This window comes from Anabrus simplex, chromosome 4 (assembly GCF_040414725.1).
Source record: "Anabrus simplex isolate iqAnaSimp1 chromosome 4, ASM4041472v1, whole genome shotgun sequence".
Taxonomy (NCBI): Eukaryota; Metazoa; Arthropoda; class Insecta; order Orthoptera; family Tettigoniidae; genus Anabrus; species Anabrus simplex.
In genome coordinates, this window is record NC_090268.1 from 439,929,792 (window position 1) to 439,953,356 (window position 23,565).

The following is a 23,565-nucleotide window of genomic DNA, read 5'->3' on the forward strand; positions in this document are numbered from 1 at the left end:
TGAAGGACACGTGTCATTTAGAGGCAGCGCACTTCGTTCAAAATGAAGGAAGGAATGCTGTGCACCCTAACGTATCATCTTCGAATTTCTCCGCTCGAATCAGCGTGTGCCCGCCGGGACCGCACCAGAGTAAAGACACCCTGCAAGTACCTTGCCTGGCGTGCGCTTGACTTTGAAATGCCTGCTCTAGAACGTCCTCGTCCTCTCTTCCGCTCCTCGACGTGCCCGTACCAGTTTCTCACTGATAGGGGCAGTATTAAATGATCCTCACTCGTGCTTGCTGCGCAATCGGTGAGACAGGGTGACACCCGCCCTCCATCGATGCATCCGCATCCTGAAGACGTGCATTTCCTGATTCAGCTTCTTCTGCCTTGCCCAACATTCAGAGCCGTAAATGAGGGCCGGTCTGATGGCAGTCGTATATCATGCATGTAAGCTTTATAGGCATCTGACTGTCGCACAAGACACTTGTCACCAAACGCCATATCGTCCATCCATCATTGATGCGGTGCTTCGCATCATCATCAGTCGTGGTATCGATGGCAAAAACAGAGTCAAGGTATTTGAATTTGTCCATCATTTCCAGTGTTTCACCTGTTAACGTAAGAAAATACAGGCTGTATCAGAACTATCTTTCTTTCTTCTTCCTTTCTTAATCCCTTTATCATCCAGGGTTGATTTTTCCCTTGGACTCAGTGAGGGATCTCACCTCTACCGCCTCAAGAGCAGTGTCCTGGAGCGTAAGACTTTGGGTCGGGGCATACAACTGGAGAGGAAAACCAGTACTTCTCCCAGGTGGCCTCACCTGCTATGCTGAACAGGGGCTTTGTGGGGAAAGGGAAGATTGGAAGGGATAGACAGGGAAGGGCGAAGGAAGCGGCCGTGGCCTTATATTATGTACCATACCGGCATTTGCCTGGAGGAGAAGTGGGAAACCCCGGAAAATCACTTCGAGGATGGCTGAGGAGGGAATCGAACTCTCTCTACTCAGTTGACCTGCCGAGGCTGAGTGGACCCCGTTCCAACCCTCGTACCACTTCTGAAAATTCGTAGCACAGCCAGGAATCAAACTCGGGCATCCTGGGGTAGCAGCTAATCACACTAACCACTGCATCACAGAGGCGGACGTATCACAACTATACCTACAAAATATCGGGGATGCCCTTCGTGTTATGTTAAGAAAGATGGTACAATCGGATTGGTGGAGAAAATTGTTCTTTTCGAGAAAATGTGGCAACGTTTTTACTTTTTACTTCTAGGTGCGAAATTCAAATTGCCGTATTTGCTGTGCCAGAGAACCAGGTGATGCCTGCTTCTGCACGTCAAAGGAGGGAAGGGAAGGAAAGGGCGGGAAATGGGAGACAGAGGTAATGCTCGCTGTGAATGCACTAGTTTCTCGTTCGTTTCGCATAGTTGCTTCCCAGCGCCAGTGCTCAGTGCCCAGTTTGTTCTGCACATATTGAATACCAGGCGAACCCCGCAGAAAGGGAACATGAACTTGTACCAAGAATACACGCAGCTTTTCAGGACGTTCGCGACACACCACACATCCTGAACAAAGTCCAAAAGTCACTACTACACCGTATCAGCACAGAGCATACCGAACATCTACTCTAATCAAAGCATTGGGCGTATTGTTTCCTTCGTTCAGTATTTTATCAATTAAGTAATACCTGGTTACCAGCCATTGAGAATTTACGTAGGTAGTTCCCTTCCCTGTACCAGTATTCGGGAGATAGTAGGTTCGAATCCCACTGTCGGCATCCCTGAAAATGGTTTTCCGTGGTTTCCCATTTTCACACCAGGCAAATGCTGGGGCTGTACCTTAATTAAGGCCACGGCCGCTTCCTTCCCATTCCTAGCCCTTTCCTGTCCCATCGTAGCCATAACACCTATCTGTGTCGGTGCGACGTAAAGCAACTAGCAAAAAAATCTATTGTTATTTCGTCTCGGTGTTTTCCAAATTCTTACGTTCCTCATCGCCAGATGTTTCATTCCAGGCTTGTGCCAATGTCATACGCCTGCCAGTGTCATATGTTACGTACACATGTTATGTGAACCTCTTAGACTGATGCTGATGGTTCGGTCAGCTTCCGCTTCGAACGCTAGCGCTGTTCCACGTCATGGGAGCCATCTGGTGGCGAATGAAAGTGCCATTCTCACTGCTATTATAACGTCTAAATTTAAAGAGTCATTGTTTAAGAAGCCTTTCTCGTGGACAGTCGAGATTTCTTCTGATGACGCAGAGCTCAGCTCTCTGCGAAACGTAAAGAATTTCACTTTTCTTGACACGGCATAAGCCCAAAAACCTATACAGTATCATGTGTGTTCTTGTAATCTGTGTGCATTTACGTCTATTCAATAAACGAACTGTGGATATTGCCTGTAAGGGACAAGGGCAGTCCTGTGCGAGTCGAAGAAGGAAACTCGTGCATACACGCGGAGCATTATCTCTCTTTATATCACCCCCGCCCCACTTCCCCTCCCTCCCCTTTTCCTCCCTGGATCACAGCGGCGGCTTTTGCTCTGACTTAGCAAATACAGCGGGTTCGTCAATTTGAATCGCTCACGCAGAAGTAATAATCTCACTTCCTCGCAAAAAAAAAAATTATCCGCCAATCCGGTTGCAATATCGTTCTTAAAAACACGAAAAGCATCACTGAATATTTTGTCTGTGTAGTTATGATATAATACCCCGTCTATTATTTCCTTCGGTAGGGAAGGTAATTCGTGCCCCCGTCCTGAGGTGGTGCATATTTTCAGATGAATTGCATGTACCCTGCCACCAATCTTAAATATCTGGCAGTTCCGTGAATAGACCCTGGCCTCTGAGGACGCCAGCTAAACCATTATTCTACGGAGGTGTAATTCCCTTCAATAAAATCGCCTTGTAATTACGAACTACGCAATTCAGCTTAAAGTGCTGTTTAATAAAAAGGACATTCTTCTTTATTACGTGCTTTAATCAACTTAGTATTCTCCGGTTTGTTCCATCAATGACAAAATGTCCACGTGAAAAGATTAAATTGCTTATAGATTTAATGTCAACTCGTTATGTGGACGTCTGTCCGCTATTGTCACATTCTTGAAGTACGACATGGCCCCTCTGCCATTGCAATCTAGTTATTACATTTATGTATTACCGTTTTCTGACCACCAGACTTATGTATACTGGGTGAGCAGATTTATAAGACTGTCGCAGAACTGACCCATGTTAATAAACAGGAGAACTGCCCATCAGTAGATATACTAGAAACCGTGTTTTCGTTGCACCAATCGGTTCATGTCACATGTCTGCACATGCTCTGTCCGAAACACGTCGCCGTTATGCATCAGAAAATCCCCAACAGTACGTCGAAAAGCCTTTGCATAATCTCAGGTTCGGTGTGTAGTGCGCATTGTCTAGGGTCTTCGTCGTAAAAAGATTCCTTCACCAATCTGTTAAAGCTAACCGGTATTTCAAGACACGGCTTAATCCAAATGTGGATTAACTCAGAGGAGATGAACGACTGTATCGATATTTTCAGCAAAGTGGAGCAAAAGCACACACAGTTTTGACAACCTTGTGATGAATGCATGAGGTGTTCGGTGAGGGAGAAGATAATTAGCAGGGGCAGTGCAATCAACTGGCCACCTCGATCGCCTGATCTCTCTCCCTGTGATTTTTACCTCAGAGTCAAATTGAAGGGTCAAGTGCATTCCAACAATCCTCACACACTGGAAGAATTACAGCAGAACATTTGAAACGTTATTGCTGCTATCCTCCAGGCAGAACTGCTACGCGGGTCTCACAGGTCCTGTCAAGGCCAAAACACGCCCATCTTCTGGAAAGGTGCTTGCAGACTTTTACCGGGATTACACGGGCGTTTTGATGTTGGATTTTCTTCACGAAAAAGAGATAATTAATAAAGCCTATTACGGTCGCATTTTGGATGAAGCAAAAGATGCGTATCGCTACAAGCGACGCTGGCAACCGATCCGAAACATCATCTTTTTCCATGATAATAGAAGGCCTCACACTGAAACTTTAACGCGGGGAAATCTGGAGAAAATTCACTGTACACCTCTAGAACACCCCTCCGTACAGTCCAGATTTATCGCCCTGCAGCTACAATTTGTATGGACCACTCAAACAAGACCCAGGAGGACAGCGGTTCAATGATGATGCAAGTGTAGAAGAGTTCGTGCGCAACTGGCTCAGCACACGTCCCTCTTCATTCTAACATGAGGCCATCAAAAACTTACCAATCCGATGAAGAAAATGTGTATCGAAGGCAGGATACTTTGTAGAAAAGTGATCTGTGCTAGACAAAGCGGAGGAGGTACAGGTTTTCCCCAGGTACTCCGGATTTCGCTGTCATATTTCATTCCATAACACTCAACGATATCATTTCATCTGTATGTCAATAATAATTGCCCCAGAGAGTATTTCTTTTGGTTGATGCAATAAAGTAAAAAATTAATAATTTCCGTTTATACTTGAGTATTAGGTCGTTTTCGGTACACGTGGTATATATCTAAGAACAGGGGCGTAAATTTAGGGCCTGCATGGCCTGCAATGCAGATGGAACAAAGTTATTACGGGCCCCACATACTACAAATAAATATAATACACCCTAGTCTAATGTCACTCTGCAAGGAAATGGTCTGGTTGGTTTTGTAGAATGAGTTGAAATAGTTTGTTTTTATTACAGTTTGTACGTAGAGGAATAGTTATGAGCCTCCGTGGCTCAGGTGGCAGCACGCGGCTTCTCACCGCTGGGTTCCGTGGTTCAAATCCCGGTCACTTCATGCGAGATTTGTGCTGGACAAAGCGGAGAAGGGACAGGCTTTTTCCCCAGGTACTCCGGATTTCGCTGTCATCTTTAATTCCAGTAACGCCCTCTAACGTCATTTCATCTGTACTGTACGTCCATAACCATTGCCGCGACAGGTTACGACAGCAGATACAATTCCTATCCTCACCACTAGATGGGAGCTTCATTCGTTCCATTCGAGACCCGATCGAATGACTGGAAACGCTGTGGATTTTCAATTATGTAGAGGATTTTTCACCTGGTTGCATCTAGCAGCGGTTTATTGTGTTGAGTGAAACACTGCACAGCTGTAAAACGTACTTGTCCTTGCCGTCTCTTCAACACCGCTAGACGTTCCTCAGAAAACACCTACGCTAAATTATTTAACAATAATTACAACAACATTGTCCCTATTTTTTTCAGAAATACTCCTAATACAGCCATGGCACAAAACGCGCAATGTAACATTGTCACTCTTTTCGCACTTAACCGTAACCATGAAACAGTAATTAATTTCACCATGGTTTATTATTATTATTATTATTATTATTATTATTATTATTATTATTATTATTATTATTATTATTATTATTATTATTATTATACTTATTTTTACAAAGAGGCCAGCAGAGGAGCTCGATAAGCGACACCGGTACTGGCACCGCAAAGGCCCCCTCGGGGGTGTCGAAATGAACTATAGGGCTTATCCACCATATCAGCCCTTTTCTTTCTCTTCTGTTTACATTGGTTTGTCATATTAAATACCGAGGGAGGCACCTTGCTCCTGCACTCAGACTCCAGCAACTGTCTTTGAATATCCTTGACCCTTCGTTCGATTCTCTTCCATAATATAGCCTCCCCCTAATCATGTCTATCTCTCAATAATTACTCAATCTCATCCTCTCTAAGATACTTTAACCTTACCTAACCAATAATCTTCGGACATATTGTCCCGTTGGTGTTGGTATGCCCTCTGCAGGAAGAGACCCCCTCTCCCTCTTTGATCCTTAACGAATAACTCACAATTCTCTTTAAAATGTCCACTGATTATTCTCTTCACAGCCTTGCACCACAATTTGAAGAACGAGTACAGTATGGCAGTCCCATTACAATTTTACTAAACCTACTTACTATTTGGTTCAGCATTTCATTACTCTCCTCTACTCCCCATATCTCAGCACCATATAACATTGCGCTCTTTACTATGGCTTGAAAAAACAAGTTTTGGATCTTATAGTCTATATTATGGAACTTATTTCCTAAAATCGTTATTACTGAAATTGCTGCCAGCCCTTTCAATTTCGCTTGTTTTATTTGGTGAGTCCATTTCCCAATTCTACTTGTATACTGTATATTCCTAAGTATTCTAGTTTGTTAGTTATCTCCATTTACTCTTCCTTCATCATCCTTTGCTCATTTGCCGCTCTTTTTCATTTTCATTGACCATTTACAGAGAATTCTATGACGTCATTCATACTTTTTCATGCCTCCAGTCGTTAGTGTCATCAGGAGAACATCGCCGCAATGATTAAGCCTGGTATTTCTAGGTTTCCTAATACTTAACAAGCCCACATTTTCCCACCATGAGCCCGTAATATATCATTTATAAATTAAAAAAATAGAATCGGTGATAACTTACACCCCTGTTTCAACCCCATATATGACTCTAACCATCCGCATACTACCCCATCATCTACTCTAACACTGCATATACCCATTCATATAAAGCCTCAATCGAACTTCTCATCTTGTTCGACACTTCTAATCGCCCCGACTTCTCGAACAATGCTCCCCTAAAAACTGTGTCGAAGGCCTTATCAAAGTAAATTGCGGCGTTATATAATTTACCTCCTTTATTTTTAAATATGTATCTATTATTGTTTTGACAATCTTGATATTATCAGTTGTCCTTCTCCCCTTTCTGAATCCACTCTGAAATATCGTGAAGATGTTAAAATCTATTGGCCACTTCATCAATCTATTTCCTAAGATTCCTTCGTACAATTTCCTGAGGGTACCTAATAGTGTTATTCCTCTATAATTACTAGGATTACCTCTACGCTTTTATAAATTGGTCAGATTATACCCCTCCGCCAGTCCTTCGGAAATTCTGTCAGCTCAGATATCCTTTCACATACATTTACTAAATTTCCCAGCATTTGTTTACTTTTACCTGCTTCTTTCCAAAACTCGTTGGATAAACCACTTAACCCCCCGCTTTTCTATATTTGGCTTTGACCATCACCTCTATTATTTCGTATTCTGTTATCTCATTATCGAAATAAGGTATACTTATCTCAACCCCCCTCACAACATCCAGACACCTCACATTACTTTTCCACACCTATTTCCCTCTTAATAATTTCTGAAAATGATCAAAGCACTCTTCCTTATTCATTTTAGATTTCACATAACCTCCCTCCCCTCTACTTATTATATATATTATCTCCCTCGTTAATTTTACATTCTATATTAATTAGCCGTGCCTGGTCTTTCTGCCATAGTTTCTTCTTTTCCAATAATAACTAGTTATACTCTTTCCTTATTTCCTGCATCTCTGTATCCCCTGACTTCCTGCAGGCCTTCAGGGTCCTAATTACTTCCAGTCTCTTGGTTTTGTATTCCTAGTTATACCCCGTCTTCTTTGTTTGTTTTCCTTGTCCACTTGTGCTATGTTCTTAAATGTTTTCTGAAAAAATTCTACAGCTAAATCCACATTCTTACTGCCTAATGCTACTTCGAGACCAATCTTAATAAGTTGAAATTCTTCCCATTTTAGGTATGCATTGATTTAATTTTTGGTGTTCTTACACTACTTGGTATTTTTAACTATAGTACTCTTCACTTTTTCTCTCCTTCCACTAACGTTCTCTTCTCTCTTGTGCCTTCTTAATGTAATATATACCGTAAGATTTTGCCGTGCGGTTATGGGCGCGCAGCTATGAGCTCGCATCCGGGAGATGGTAGGTCCGAACCCCACTGTCGGCAGCCCTGAAGATAGTTTTAGTCGTTACCCATTTTCACTCCAGGAAAATGCTGGGGCTGTGCCTTAATTAAGGCCACAGCCGCTTTCTTCCGATTCCTTGGCCTTTCCTGTCCCATCGTCGCCATAAGACTTATTTGTGTCGGTGCGACGTAAAGCAAATAACAAAGAAAGTAATATAAATTGGGAAATTGTGTGACTCCCCTACCCCCCACCAATCTTTTACTTCTAGCTTCCTTATCATCTCCAATATATCTCCTGAACTCACCACCAGGTTAACTGTACTCCCTCCCTGCGTTGTAATGTATGTCATCTATAGTCTTGCATTCCCCTCCACCATCCATTTAAGATAAATAGGTCTTCATACATACATGCATACGCACATACTTACATACATTATCATTATAGACCGTATGCCTTTCAGCGTCCAGTCTGCAAGCTTCTGTGAATTTACTAAACATCGCCACAATCCTCTATTTGCAACTAGTGCTGTACCTCACTTAGTTCTACATCTCTTATCTTTAAACCGTTAGAAACTGAGTCTAACCATCGTCGTCTTGGCTTCCCTCTACTTCTCTTACTCTCCATAAGAGTCCATTATTCACCTAGGTAACCTATCCTCCTCCATTCGCCTCACATGACCCCATCACCAAAGCCGGTTTATGCGTACAGCTTCATCCATCGAATACATTCCTAACTTAGCCTTTACATCCTCATTCCGAGTACCCTTCTGCCATTATTCCCACCTGTTTTTACTAGCAATCATTCTCGCTACTTTCATGTCCGTTACTTCTAACTTATGGAAAAGATATCCTGAGTCCATCCACCTTTCGCTACCGTAAAACAAATTTGGTTATTATTTCGATGTGCTTTTAATTGTTTTATTTATCTTCTGTCCAGTACTTCCGTTTCGGGTACTACTTTATATTAATGCAACGGGATAGTGTAGTGACGTAAGATGGCGGCGGCCGCACGCTTTCGGCTTCAAAATCCTGCTGCTCATTGCCAGTCTAAATCTATATGTCTGTGTATGGCGCTTGGCTCACTGACTATCATGCTTGCTGGATGACTCATGCACCATCTTCTGGATTTTTTAAACTAGTTGTAATTGCTCTGGCGCTTGAGTCAGAATATGTTATTGGCGATGGCGCGTATACCATTATTTTACCATTAACTCGATTTTCTATATTTTGGCGCTTGACCCGTTATTTACTTACGTGTGTTAGTTAAATTAGTATTATATTTACAACAGTTCATTGTATGGCCTGCAACAGATACATATCACAGCATAACTACTGATGATATCAGATGGGTATTTTTCAGACTTACATTCTACATTTATTTCTTAAAGATCGTGCAAGATTATCAAAATGTAGGAAAAAATGAAATTTCTGTGGTGATTTAAATTTTGGAAGCATGAAACCATAATACAACATATGAATTAGCCCATTATAATAATATATGTAAGTATACAACTATTCATAATAAAATCTATCATCTGATTATTTACAATTGCCCAACTCCTTGGATGACTGGTCAGCGTTGAGGCCTTCTGTTCGGAGAGTCCGGCGTTCGATCCACGGATGGTTCTGAGATTTTAATCACGCCTGATTAATTCTCCTGGCTCGGGGACAGGGTGTATGTTCCAACATTTTCCTCCTCACGTCCAGACAACTCATGACTCTACCAACCCCCACACCTACACGCAATAGTGATTACAACCCACCTCATAGGATTGGCATCATGAAGGGTATCCGGCTGTAAGACAGTGTCTTATCCACATGTACGACACAGTTTGCACCCGCGACCGCACAGTGGTAGACGAAGAACACATTATTTACAATTAAAATATTGAATCGGCGACATTTATAATGTCAGAAGAAAGTGTGCCTGTGTGTTAAGAAATTAAATACCTAAAAAACACCTCACAAAGCTCCTAATGGCATGGTGCTACTAATTAGACAACAAGTATAGGGTTATTTTTATATACCTCCCATTGAGCAACAAGGTAGAAATTTTCACCCAGTGAAAAAATGTCTTTAATTCATTGAGATCATTTATTTCTTTTGTCCTAATCAATTACATCCCCTTTAATATCCCAGAGGTAAATTATGCCGATTATTTGCATCTTAACATCATCAAACGCCGCAGACGTCAACAGGCATCGCTTAAACTGTCTTAGGAACGGAAGGATGACAACTCACCGACGGTGACGTCGGGCATCTGTTCAGCTGGGTGTTGACGGTATAGCTGTGATCTTGTATGACTGTGTTCATACTTAAATTGCTTTGGAGTAAGAAAAGGAAACGTGAACTAAACTACTGGAGCAGTTGGTGGAATGTTAGATGTCATTGCTACCATCTGCCTCCGTTGTTCAGTGGTACAGCGTCCAAATCATGATCCCAAATGTCCCGTTCGATTCCAGCTGATGGAGTTGCTTTTAAGGAGATCAGAAGAGTTCACGAAGTGAAGAAGGGAGTTTGGACAGGAGGTAAGGTGGTCACCAACGCGAACCTCCCACGTTGAGAGCCGTTCGGTGGTTAGCACGATGTATAGCAAGTTAATTTGCAAACATTCTTTACAACGAGCCATGTCTCAAACTACGAAATTCCTGATCTCCATATTCATGAAAGATATCACCCGTAATTTATGGCAGCCCATTATTATATGGAAATAACCTCATTATACCCTGACTAAATTACACTTCACGAAGCAGTAAGAAGGTGCAAATATAGCAGAGCGTAACAAGAACGAAGTGCTGTCACTTTTCTGAACTGACCTCTTTTCAGTGGGACGTCCTTTTCCCCACGTAACCTGCTGGCGTAGGCCTACTACATTTTAATTCCAAGTTTCGGACTTAGTGAGATACACATATTTTTCAATAATTCTCAACTTGTTCGCAATTCAGAAAGGGACGCTCTTTGGAGTCTTTTATTTTCTCGTAAGCACATTACATTATTTCCCTGCAAGTTTCTCCTCAGGTTCATTAGTCCAAGTTCTTGTCTCGTCTCTTGCTATTTAATGTGGTTGCAGTGTTTTAATATGGATATATATTTGGACTGGGCGGACAATCATAAATTTGCCGACATCATTGCGACCATTGTCTAGGTCAATAGCGTCATATTCTCACTGTGCGCTTTCCTCCTGTAAGCTTGGAAACGTCTCGTATCTAATGAACTCTATATGCTTCTCAGTCTAGAATGAAAATTCTTGGATTGGCCGAAAACGAACCAAGGGCCTTGGAATAGGAGACAGGCACGCTACCTCTACACCAGAGGACTGGCTAATTATAATTAACATTATTTTTACGAGGTCTAGAATGTCTTACATTTTAATGAGCAATACCATTCTTTTGTGGATACTCTGATTTTCCTTTCGATTTATCGGAACGCTTTATCTCCCCTGTCGTTGGGGTCAAAGGATGCATTATCTGTACCCCTGTGTGTCGTAATAGGGGAACAACCAAAGAATATGTACTCCCTCTCTCGTGTTATAAGCCCAAAGACACATCCACGATTCTATGATTGTACATTTAGCGGAGAAAATGTACGAGTGTCCGTAATAGAGCACAGGAGTGAAGAGGTTCAAATTAAAATCATTTTTTTTAAAAGAGTGCAAACGTATACAAAACGCAAGTGTCTTCTGCCCGCACAACTGTTACATAGGAGCGTTGCATAAATTTTAGGAGTTCAGATAGTTCAGGTCACTAATGATGAAAACATTCCTTAGCAGGGGATCCCCATGCTACAAAAAACGTAAAGTTAAGCAATTTCCTCGACTGTGCCGGGCTAAAGGGACCGGAAAGCTTTCGAATTGTGAGTCTCGGATAGCTTTATCAAATAAACAAAAAATATTTCGAAAATCACTTCCCGCCTAAATTCAGTTCCGGAAATACTGTCTAAACTCGTTTGTTTTTCCACTTTTTCATTCAAATCCTAGACAAATTAACTTATGTATATAATGATTTCTGTAGCATGTTACTCTGTTCAATACTCTCAGGAGTTCTTGATTTTTGAAAAAGGTCCACAATGAATGCAGTTATAAGGGCTCAAGTGAAACTCTGCATTGACTCACATTAGCGCTTGTACTGGTAGAAAAAGGCAAACTCCTAATCTAATCGACTGGATAAAGATGATTAAGAGAAGGATTGCAATTTTTAGAATATATTCTCAAACTTTATTTTATTTTACTTACCTAAAATTCGTCGTCATATCCCTAGGATATTTTCAACAAAGTTACTTGTCTGGAGGGCTATGAATACGAATTTTTCGCGAAGAAGAAATACATTACTGATGTAATGTACCCGCTCAAAACCTGAGTCCCAACCAGCATTTATCTCAGGGAGTGTTACGGTCCGAATCCATCGCAACTAATACTAAAAAAAAAAATATTTTGAGATATAAGATCTCAAACTAAATGTAAGGGCGCCATCCAATCAGTACTACAGGGTTGAACGGGACACTCTAATCTTTAACTTTAAGGCTCATCATAAAACACACAAATTATATATATATTCAGATCAAAGGGAAATCATGAAGGCTCCGTCCTAGGAATGGGGGCGGATATTTAAACGGTCACCAAGGGTTTACTATTCTACAAGAACAAGAACCTGGAACTGTTTCCTTGCAAATGCTAAAGGAGCATTTATTTAAGTAAACAAATGAAATTTTACACACAATCAAAATCTGTTGACCCTTGATTTGCCGGTAATTTGGCAAATTATTCCTGAAAATGATTACATAATATTTGTCACTTTTGACCACCCTTCCATTTTGGTGGTAGAACCGTTGATATCTGAAGGTATCAGATTTACCTTCGTTAACACCATGACCATATTTGATCATGGACCAAATACCTGTTGGCTAAGTACGCGCGATCACATGGACCATGCTATCGCCTCCACTCTGATTGAGATGAGACCAACCCGGAAAACTACAAACTCTCCCCGGGTTCCTAACCAAGATATGCTAATCGTTAGTTGAAGGAATTCGACAAAGGGACTCTAACCTAATGGTCCAGATGTAGGGATTTGCCTACATATTAACTTAACTTATTATTTACAACCAATTGACATTATTACGTTAATTCGCCAGCTCACTTCCCTAGTATCATCCATCATCAGCATCCGAAATAATAAGAAAAATAAATAAAATAAAAAAATATTTTATTAAATATTATTATTATTATTATTATTATTATTATTATTATTATTATTATTATTATTATTATTATTATTATTATTATTATTATTATTATTATTATTTGTGGAGATCATGATTATCGTAACCCGTAATCATCCTCGGACTAATATTTCAACTTTTCGCGATTTTATTTATTTTCATCTGAAATAAATAAAAGTACCTTCGTTGATTATTCTTCTTCTCCTTCTTCAAATATTCTCATTTTTATTATTATTAGTTAAAAATCTCAAATTTTTCATTTCAACTCCCAACATCATTATTATGTCCAAAATATAAAAAAGTAAATTCTTCTTCCAAAAAAAGTATTTTTTTAAATATTTATTATTATTAATAATTTTAAAAAAATTTATTTCGCCTGTTACACGGTAGTCCACTCTTAATATGTTTAACGCATAACCCCTTTTACAACTCCGATTTATTTTGGCACTAATCAATCCAGATATGATTTACTTGGAATATTATTATTATTATTACTATTATTATTCTTTCGAGAATCTTCATTTTTATTCCCCATCTTTATAATTTGGTCACATACGTTCTCTCCCAAACAGAAATCACCAAGATCCGAATTCACATCGGTCGGGACATACTAGTTTTCGAACCCGCAACCTTATTTTCGTACTGCCGTTAATCCATGGAGACCATATGCTCCTAAGACAATTCTCAAATCCCATAACACCTCGCAGTTGGGCAAATACCTCCAATCTCTGCAAGTGTTAAATTATTCCTTCCCTTTCGATTTTGAAGTCCATTTATTCATTGGAACTCTTCAAAACATTTTCACAAACTAACCCTCGGTGGGTGGACTCTATTCTGCCACTCAATACACCGGTATATAAATACAACCTCTATGTGGGCCTTAAGATCCATCTATTTCTTCATCAACATCAGTACAATTCCCTTTCATTTCGGGCCGGATTTCTGTCCCACAAAACTCCAAATATCAACTTTTGGCTCAAATCCCTCTGGATCTCAAACATAGCGTGACCATATTATAAAAGTGCCTATCTCGTTTCTACCAAAATTATTTATGATTATTATGGAGTCCAAAAACGTTAAATCAAAAATTAGTGTTAAAACCGGATTCACTGCACAAATTATAATTATTCACGGCACGTGTGATCTCCACATTTAAATTACTTTAATTTGCAATCATACTATCCAACTAGGCCCGTGCCTTTATTCTCAAAGATTATTATTAAACACGCCTTGACACATTACCAAATTTTAATGTATTACTTCGACACTTGTACATATTATTATTATTTTGTCCACTGGCGAACTTCGCGATATTTACAAACAAATCAATGGACTTCATTCCGTCCCATAACAATTTAAATCACTTGGCAATCCTACCTCTGGATTATCTTAACAACATGACATAATATCTATAAAAATTCCAATAACGGAAAAACACTTTGGAAGCACTCCGAAATGAATATTTACATTATCTTTACGTGAAACGTGCTCCATATTATATCAAACAACTCAAGCACTTGAATGAACAACTCAACCCTACTATACTCTATTTAATAATCAAAATTATGATGAGTGCTTGATCTAATCTACATATTAATTTGTCCCTTTGTCTATCTATCTTTGAATTTATACGAGCCGTAACGGCTCGTTTCACAATCAAGTTACCATGATAAATTAATATGATTTCCTCCCCCTAACGATAGCAATCTATAAATATATTAAAAGGTACTCAACTCTGCCATTGTAGTCTGCTAAAACCGGACGAGAAGCCATAGCCCCTCCGGTTTTTAGCAGTGCATTCCACTGGTATTCATGCCAGCTTGAAGAATTAATCCTTGACCCTTTTCAACTTTACACATTTTGAATAAAACAAATAAATTAGCTGTTGCACTTTGGAATAATTTCCACCCTAAATTCTATTCACAAATTTTACACTCTCGGCCTTGTATCTAGCCCACTTAATGTAGATTTACATTCTTCATTCCTTTCCCGGACACTAGGAACATGGGATACCTCAGGTTTCCCTTTACAACGGCCCGTACGCGCACTTGAATTTCCCGTCTCACGTTCGTGTAGCTGACCAGGTATCAGTTTAGAATCGACTGTTTACTAGGTGACATAAACACTCGTGACCGTTCTCATGTAACGCACTTCCGAATCTGTTGGTAGAATCTCACACTCCGTAAGTTATGCTTTACTGAGTCCTGTCTATTTGAAATACTTCATACTAGTAGACTGCTCAAGACCGTAATATGAGCTACATCACGTCATGAATCACTGTACTATGTAACAATATAATACTTCGAACTCTACTTTGAGTAAGTACACACTCGCACCCCTGGCGTAGTCACGGCTCGAACGCTATATCAGAAGTACTTGCACACCCCGGGCGTGCTATCAACTCGAACACAATATCAGAAGTACTTTCGAGTCCTAGTATACGACCTCATATTTATACTTGTATCCCCTCTCTTCCGAGTTCAACGGAGGTCATCTTGGAACGCATAGTCCCGATATCTTCATACGACTGTTTGCGATTTGGCCCGTGGCTTTAATATATGATCCAATGATGTAATTATGTTCTCAAATGCTCTATACCAATTCTCAACTATTATCGTTCGCTGGTAATGGATATATTCGCGAATTTAGCTGCCGTATCCCGGCTCGGGATTTCGCGCTCTATTGTGGCTTCCTTTGCCTTCAGCCAATCAACGAATAGCGTCCATGAATTCTCAGAATTTCACCATGCAATCTCCCGTAATTATTAACTTTATATAAGTTTCATGGTATAGTAAGGCTCCTAAATTCCACTTTATTCTGAATCGATATTTCACTTCTTTCTATCAGTTTAATCCACGGAGTTAGCCTCGCTAGTGCTTCTTACAATACGAAGTTGTCGCCTTGCTTTGGTCAAGTGAATTTTTCCATTGGTCCACCTTAACCACGTAACCGGGAAGGCTCATATTTTTTTCTTCCAGTGCCAACCCCATGTTCCACTCCCGCTAGTTACATGGAGATACCTCGCCATAATTTCTCAGAAATTTGCACCCGGCTCCCTGCGCTGTTGCTACTACCAAGACTGCCCGGGGCTATGAAACTTTGGCAACAAGTTACCCTCTCACTTTCCTTCGTTGTCCCGAGTTCTGAGAAACCTAATTCTGTCCCTCATTGTGTTTGTTAATCTCACTGGAGACAACATTCTGTGGTATGGTGAAACCTGCCATCTCGGCCTGGCCTGTTCTTACTGTATGTACAGTAAGATACTATTTATTCTGAACATGAAATATATATTCCTCAATAATTCATCATAATTACAATTGCATGACGCTTATCACACCCCCACCAGGGTGCATTAATAAGACTAAAACTCATTTATATATTAATGTACAGACATAGGTTTGGTTACACTCAGTAATGGACGATGATACGAAAAGTGTTGTTAAGTGGTTTACTGTACGCACTACTGTTTGTCACTAACCGCATATTTTTAGAACCTTTGTGAATTTTAACTTGGAGGTATTTTATTCAGTTTATTAGGATGAACTTGCGATATATGTTTCCTGAGATTTTTGTTGTGATCGAAACCCTTTTCACACACAGAACATGTGAATGTTTTCGTCTGAGACATTGGTTCAATTAACTGAATTCGGCCCGAGAAAAATAGAAAGCAAAGTGTACCAGTAAAAGACAGCCCGTAATAACCTTTTATTTGAAACATAGAGGAGAAATTAGAAATAAAAGCCACCAAGAAAAATAATTATTTAATTTAAAATGTTAATACATTAAAACACCAAGAACCGCAGAAATACGAAGCACGAACTCCGATTCGCATACCCAACCAGAACCAAAACACAATCAACTCACGTCATATGTCTACCAGCAACAGTCGTATCGACGTCAAATGTCAAAATATAATAATTACATTCACCTTCCATGGGTTGTGAATGTAACCAAGGTAACCGGTCACATGACCAAGAAAATGGCTGCCCTTACAAGATAATCAACCAAAGCTACAACCAGTCATTTAAAAACAATTTTTATACTCGTACATTCCCCCATTTTCGCACAATGCTTCGTATAGTAAGATATTAAAGATTTTCCAGACAGGATTAATGCATAATACCCCGTTTTAAAATTAAGACGTACTCTCGAAGGTATAGTAGAAGTATGTAGACGAACTTGTCACAAAGTCATTGAATACATTAATTTTCGTATTAAAAGAACATCTCTAGAGTGGTTAACAACCCAAAATCATTCTATGAATAATTACATTAAAGCCCCACGAAATGTTTATAACCTATTAATAATAAAGATAACTAGAAATCCAGTCTCTTTGGTTAATCGAAAATTTCACTAACAGTGATAATTGAATTTTACTTAGTACAATTTAGGTGTAAATATACCAGACGACACAGGACAGTTCGCTGATAATTACTTTTGTCACATCCATATACTTCCAGGATCAAGACGAAGATTGTAGTTACTTACAGTTTCCCAAGTTGACAAATAAAATACATCAAAACCGACTGGTGACTATCACCACACGGCGATAGAATTACCCCGGATCAAAAGGGTACATTTTCCTCCTTTTTTCCTCTGCCAATACGTAATTTAAAGATCCAACAGCAAGAGCAAGATTTTTCTTCTTCTATCCTCCATTCAGGAAAAAAAACAGATGACGACCGAAAATATTGTCGTTGTGTAGAGAAACAATGCAGTACAAGTTAAGTTGGGTACACGCTACAAGAGGGCAGCACAATACATGTCTTGAAGTTCACTGGAGGCTACTGCCTGCGGGAGGCACCAGTACTACTAGCACTTTGCAGAATGATAATGTGGCTTATTTTAAATGCCCTTAAACTGTCCAGTTTCCGTCAGAGGCTCAAGTAATAACACCATAAGTCATATTCTCATATGTTTACCTAAGAATCCGGCGCCTAAATTTCTCATCTGTTACCGCCCTCTTATATCCGTAACTCATATCTTCACAATTTAGTGACAGGCATTTCATTTTCTAATACATTCACTTGGTATTTACATAGTTGTTCTCTCCGGATGTCCTCAATTATAATCCTAATTTCTATTATTTTCTACTTCATTAACTGTATTACTTTTTGCCTTAATTACTCCATATGTATGCAAGTGCTAATTCCGAAATCTGGATTTTCTTTCCTTTGAGGTAAAATTCAAAGCTGTTCAAATGTAGACTATAATATTTTGGCGCCGGAAAATGTCGAAATGTGGACGAAAATGTAAATAAATCTGAAGACTTTCATATCATGGTAACTGCTGGCCTAACGGTAAGTCGTATCACTGAACAGATTACACAATCGCTGCTCAATTTTTAGAGATCTTCTACTTTCGGCCTATCACTTTTGTCGTATCTCGATTCTGTAGGCCCTATACGTTAGATAGCAATGCATTTCTCGATTATAATCAAATCTTCCCAAGTCGAATGTGATTGTCATTAGGAAAAGGGGCGTCTATTTGTAAATGACAGTCGGCAAGTGGGCCTGTCGTTGTAGTAGGAACTCCCGATCTCGATTGTGAATGACAATAGGAAATGTGGACTGCCATCATCAACAAAAATTCCCCAAATCCCACCTTACATCGGTAATAACGTATGGCATCCTTCCTGTTTTAGCGCTAAGAGATATGCAATTTAATGTAATCTTTCTCACTGCGTGTACAGTAACTTACGTAGAAATCCCTATAGTTGGTAGAATGCCGTAGCGAAACACGGGTACATTTGTTAGTTAGAAATGAAAGACAAATATTCTGTGGATAATTAATTTTATTCAATAGAACGGTGTAGTATGTGGTACGAGAAATAGGAGACATGATTTGATGATGATGATGATGATGATGATGATGATGCTTGTTGTTTTAAGGGGCCTAACATCGAAGGTCATCGGCCCCAAGATAACATGATATAAGAGTTCGGGAGTGTTATTAAGAGTAAAATTAAGATCAGTAAATGAATTGTTCATTGTGGTAGGATAGTTTTTTGGCACAACATTTAAATTAAAGTGTTGTTTGAGAAGATCAGCCTCAAACTGTGGGCGTGAACAGCACAGCGCCATCTAATAACAGAGTATGTGTGTGACGTCAATATGTCTTTTCCATTATTAAATGTGTTCTTCCATACAACTAATGACGATGTATTCACAACGACAGCTAACATCCGATATCTGTATTTTTATGAATCAATAAATGGGGGAAAGCGGGGGTTAATACGGGTGGTTGTGATGCGGTTGAACTCTGGCGACCGAGTTGGATGGTTCCGGTTGCCTCTGCGCCAACTGCATTCCTATTCCTTCACGTATCTACGACACATAAACCAATCATACTGTCATTGGGTCGATGCATTACTTCGTGCGGTTCTTGCATTTTATTTTATTTTACTGTATCTGCCTCGCATAATCACAACCATTCAGTGATGTATTTATCTCCAATCTCTATGACCTTCAGCCAACGTTCAAGCAGCAGTTGAATGCCTCGCCCGTAGACCTGTTTTGGTTTTGACTGGAAGAAATCTGTTAGCCATTGGTCAAGAGAGACTTCGTCAGGAAGCACTTGCTCCTCAATGTGGTTAGAAAGAGAGCGGAAAAGATGGAAATCCGATGGGGCAAGGTCAGAGTTATACGGAAGATGAGGAAGAGGTTCACAGCCAAGTTCAGCAATCACACCTTTGGTCAACTGCATTGTATACGGACGACCGTTATCATGGAGCAAGAAGACTGGTTGTTGCCTTTGGTGAAGAATGCCATCTTTGTTCCATCAAACACACATGATTTTCTGTGGATAATGGGCACTATCCTAGGCACAAGGAGTTGCTCTTTTTTTGATGGGCTGAGCCACTCTTTCCTCTTCTTCAAGTTGATATACAGGCACGATTTCTCGTCACCGGTGACAATGTTCGAAAGGGTTGCATCGTGTCTATCACAAGACAACTTGTACCAGGCACGCAATGAGGAACAGATGTGTACTCGTTGATTTTTATTACTGTCGCTTAGCACATGTGGTACCCATATACCCAATTTCTGTACCTTACCCATCGACTGCAAATGGCGTAAAACAGTTGACTGATCACATTCAAAAACTTGTGCCATTTCCCCCATTGTTTGATGAGGAATCTCATGAAACAACTCATTCAAGCGATTTTCGCCAAAATCTGAAGGTCCTCCAGAACGTGGATTATCAGACAAGTCAAACCGTCCTGCTCGAAAGCAGCAAAACCACTTTTTATGCTGTTCTTTCAGAAATTGCCTCATTCCCGTACACTTCACAAATTGTTCTGGCAGCTCCTGCTGCACTGGATCCTCGGTTAAACTCAAAGAGTAAAATATGTCGGAAACGATCACTTTTCTCTACTTGACCTTCCATATCCTTTTGTCTGAAATATACACAAATAATACGTTCACAATCAAGAAAACCTGTGTTTCACAACACACAAACTCCATGCTCAGTTAGAACAACGGAATAACGGTAAGCAATCCCTTCACGCCGCATTGTTGCCAACCCAAAATAATACCGCACTAACATATGCATCGACCCAATCTATTCTCCATAATTAATAAATTCCTCTCGGCCAAAGATGCTAGTTCAGCTGTGGCCCACCTGCACTCCCAGCGTAAGCCAAGAATGAAGTGATTGATTGATTGATTGATTGATTGATTGATTGATTGATTGATTGATTGATTGATTGATTGATTGATTGATTGATTGATTGATTGATTGATTGATTGATTGATTGATTGATTGATTGATTGATTGATTGATTGATTGATTGATTGATTGATTGATTGATTGATTGATTGATTGATTGATTGATTGATTGATTGATTGATTGATTGATTGATTGATTGATTGATTGATTGATTGATTGATTGATTGAAATGCGGTTTAAGTCATACAGATGTTCGACGGATGTTTAATGAGCAGAGTGGATCTGCATAGCTCATTCAGGTTGTTCAGCGTCTAACCGAAATGCCTGAGCCAGCCTGATTATAGTACTGCACCCAAGTGTTTTGTATAATGGCTGGAGTTACAGCTCACACCGAGGGGGATTCGCTTACCCTTCTGACACAACGCTCTGAAGATGGCCTAAGTTCTCGTGGGACTCCATTCCCATACCTTTCCTCTTCCCGGTATCTCCTGGGCCTAGATGCCTACATATAGGGCATGTTGAAAGAATTCAAACTAATTGGGGTGTTGACATAGCAAAGGTAGTAAGTCAGAAAAATAATCGAAATTTAGTTTCTTCTTGGAAATCGTAGTAAACACTCACGCCAATGGCATGAAAAGGTAGCAAGTCAACTGGTACAGTAGATTAGTTTGGCGCACGACGGAACCTGTGTTAAGGTTTGGTATAGAAAATGTAGCAACTCAACTGGTACAGTAGATTAGTTTTGCACCATATCCTGTCATTCCATCCGATTAACCCAGGGTGTGGAGAACGCGTTAATAAATGTTCTATAACTGGGCAAAGAAAAACTCTAACTGAACTTATACTAAAGAGTATATTGACATGAAAAATGGTGATATATCTTTAAATCAGAACATAAAATATAGGGGTTAACATGGATTTTTTGTATCCATAAAAGATAAAAAATAGTCCATGCTAATTTGAAGTATCAAGTAAAATAGAGCAACTCGACCTCAAATAGTCGTGAAATTGCGATAAACGCGTAAATGAGCACTTTACATTGACAAAAAGTAAGAAAGGTAAACAAAATGCGGGCAACAACCCCGAAAAAATTAAAATAAATGTCAATTTACAAGGGAAAACGTTTATTGCTTTGTATTGATAGGTGATTGCTCTAGATAAGTACGGAGTTCCATATTTTCCTGTGGGCGTCGACGAAGTTAATCGTTCCTGTTATGAACCGGGAAACCTAATACATTGGTACAATAGCTACAACACAATATTTACATTCCGGCTATTGCGGATATACATGAATGATCACTTTGGCATAAGGTGGTTCCCCATTCCAGCTTAAGAACTAGCACTGAATCTACCATGAGCCCCTGCTCATACAAAATATACCAGGCAGAACTGGTTATCAATAAAATTTAGCTAACGACCTGATAAACCCAAATTAAACAAAATCATGAAAACAAATCTCAAACATCACAACAAAATCACACCTGTGGGAAAAAACATACACGTATACAACACATGAATAAATCAGAGATATCAGGCATCGAACCTGACATCGGCAGGCTACGTTGGTTATGCGTCTGCAAGCAGACACAAATGGTCTCACATATTTCCGTGTCTTCAGTCGGTCAGCTGTAATAAAGATAACAAACATTCGCAGGCAGGAGAGGTCGTAGTCGGGGAGACTTAACGGGATTTCCTTACACAACCTCTTGCCACGCGGGGGACAAACATCTCTGTCAGCTGAGCACTTTCACTCTCAGTGAAGCTCAATGGGGACCGGCCACTGCCTGTAAAACACCTCCCCGGGAGGAGACAAATATTCATTACTTTCTCCGCTCGACCGTTGCATTCTTTGCAACTTCACGGCCGGCTAATTATTTCATATTCAGACATAGCTCCCATTAATAACATGGCATAGCTTGTTTAATCACATACATATGGCCACTAAAACCATCCCTTTGGCATTTCAAGCCTTTCGCATTACATATCATTGGTTAAATCCCCTGCTAGTTTCCCGGACTCGCCTTCTTGCTACCTTAAATGCGCCTTTTATATCCCAAATATGTACACATTGTCACTGCAGATCTAGTAGTAGCTGAAATAATACATTCCATATGCATATAAACTACCTTACAGAATTTATACTGTAAACTGACGTAAATATAACCAACGCAGAAGGCGTCTAGCCTGCTTGAAATAAAAACATTTACCCTAATATCTCTCAAAATAATGACATGAAATAACACAGAAAACATTTCACTAAAGAAATTCAATAACTACGTAATTCGTAGCATTTTCCCTCGATCCCATCTAACCATAATATATATGTACAAATATCCTGGACTACAAACATGCATCCCAGCCTTAGCCAACATTTAACTTTAACTGAATTGAGACAAATCTCCAGCCACAGTAGCTGACATTTAATTTTACGAAACATAATAAAAAATTCCCTAACCTAATGTATTCGAATTACCGGAACATGCCTAGAAATGAATTCTCGTAGTTATCTTTTGCAGTGTCTCAGCCGTTTAGCTCATCATACTGACGGTGAGCTGAGATTGGCTGGACCTGGGATCTAATCCATGTACAGCCATGATGTCTTCTTTACGTCCCTGGAACTCTGTAGAATGTGTGGATTACAATCACTTCTTCACCGCTTTGCGTGTACGAGTATACAAAGTTGACTCTAATGCTAGACTGTAATTTGCGCAGCCAACGCGCAAGTATCACTCCGACTTCGGCGTCATTAGATCAATGGTCTAGGTCCAATCAACTTAAATCCTTCGCAGCGGTAATAAATAAGCGGAGCGCACACGATGCAAATATGTCTCGCGATCGCGTACCGATATGAGATACAGGCCACTATTCGGAATGTACATTTATCTCATCCGCGGGTCTCGAGAAAACATTACTTTCGGATTAACAAAGTTGTTATAT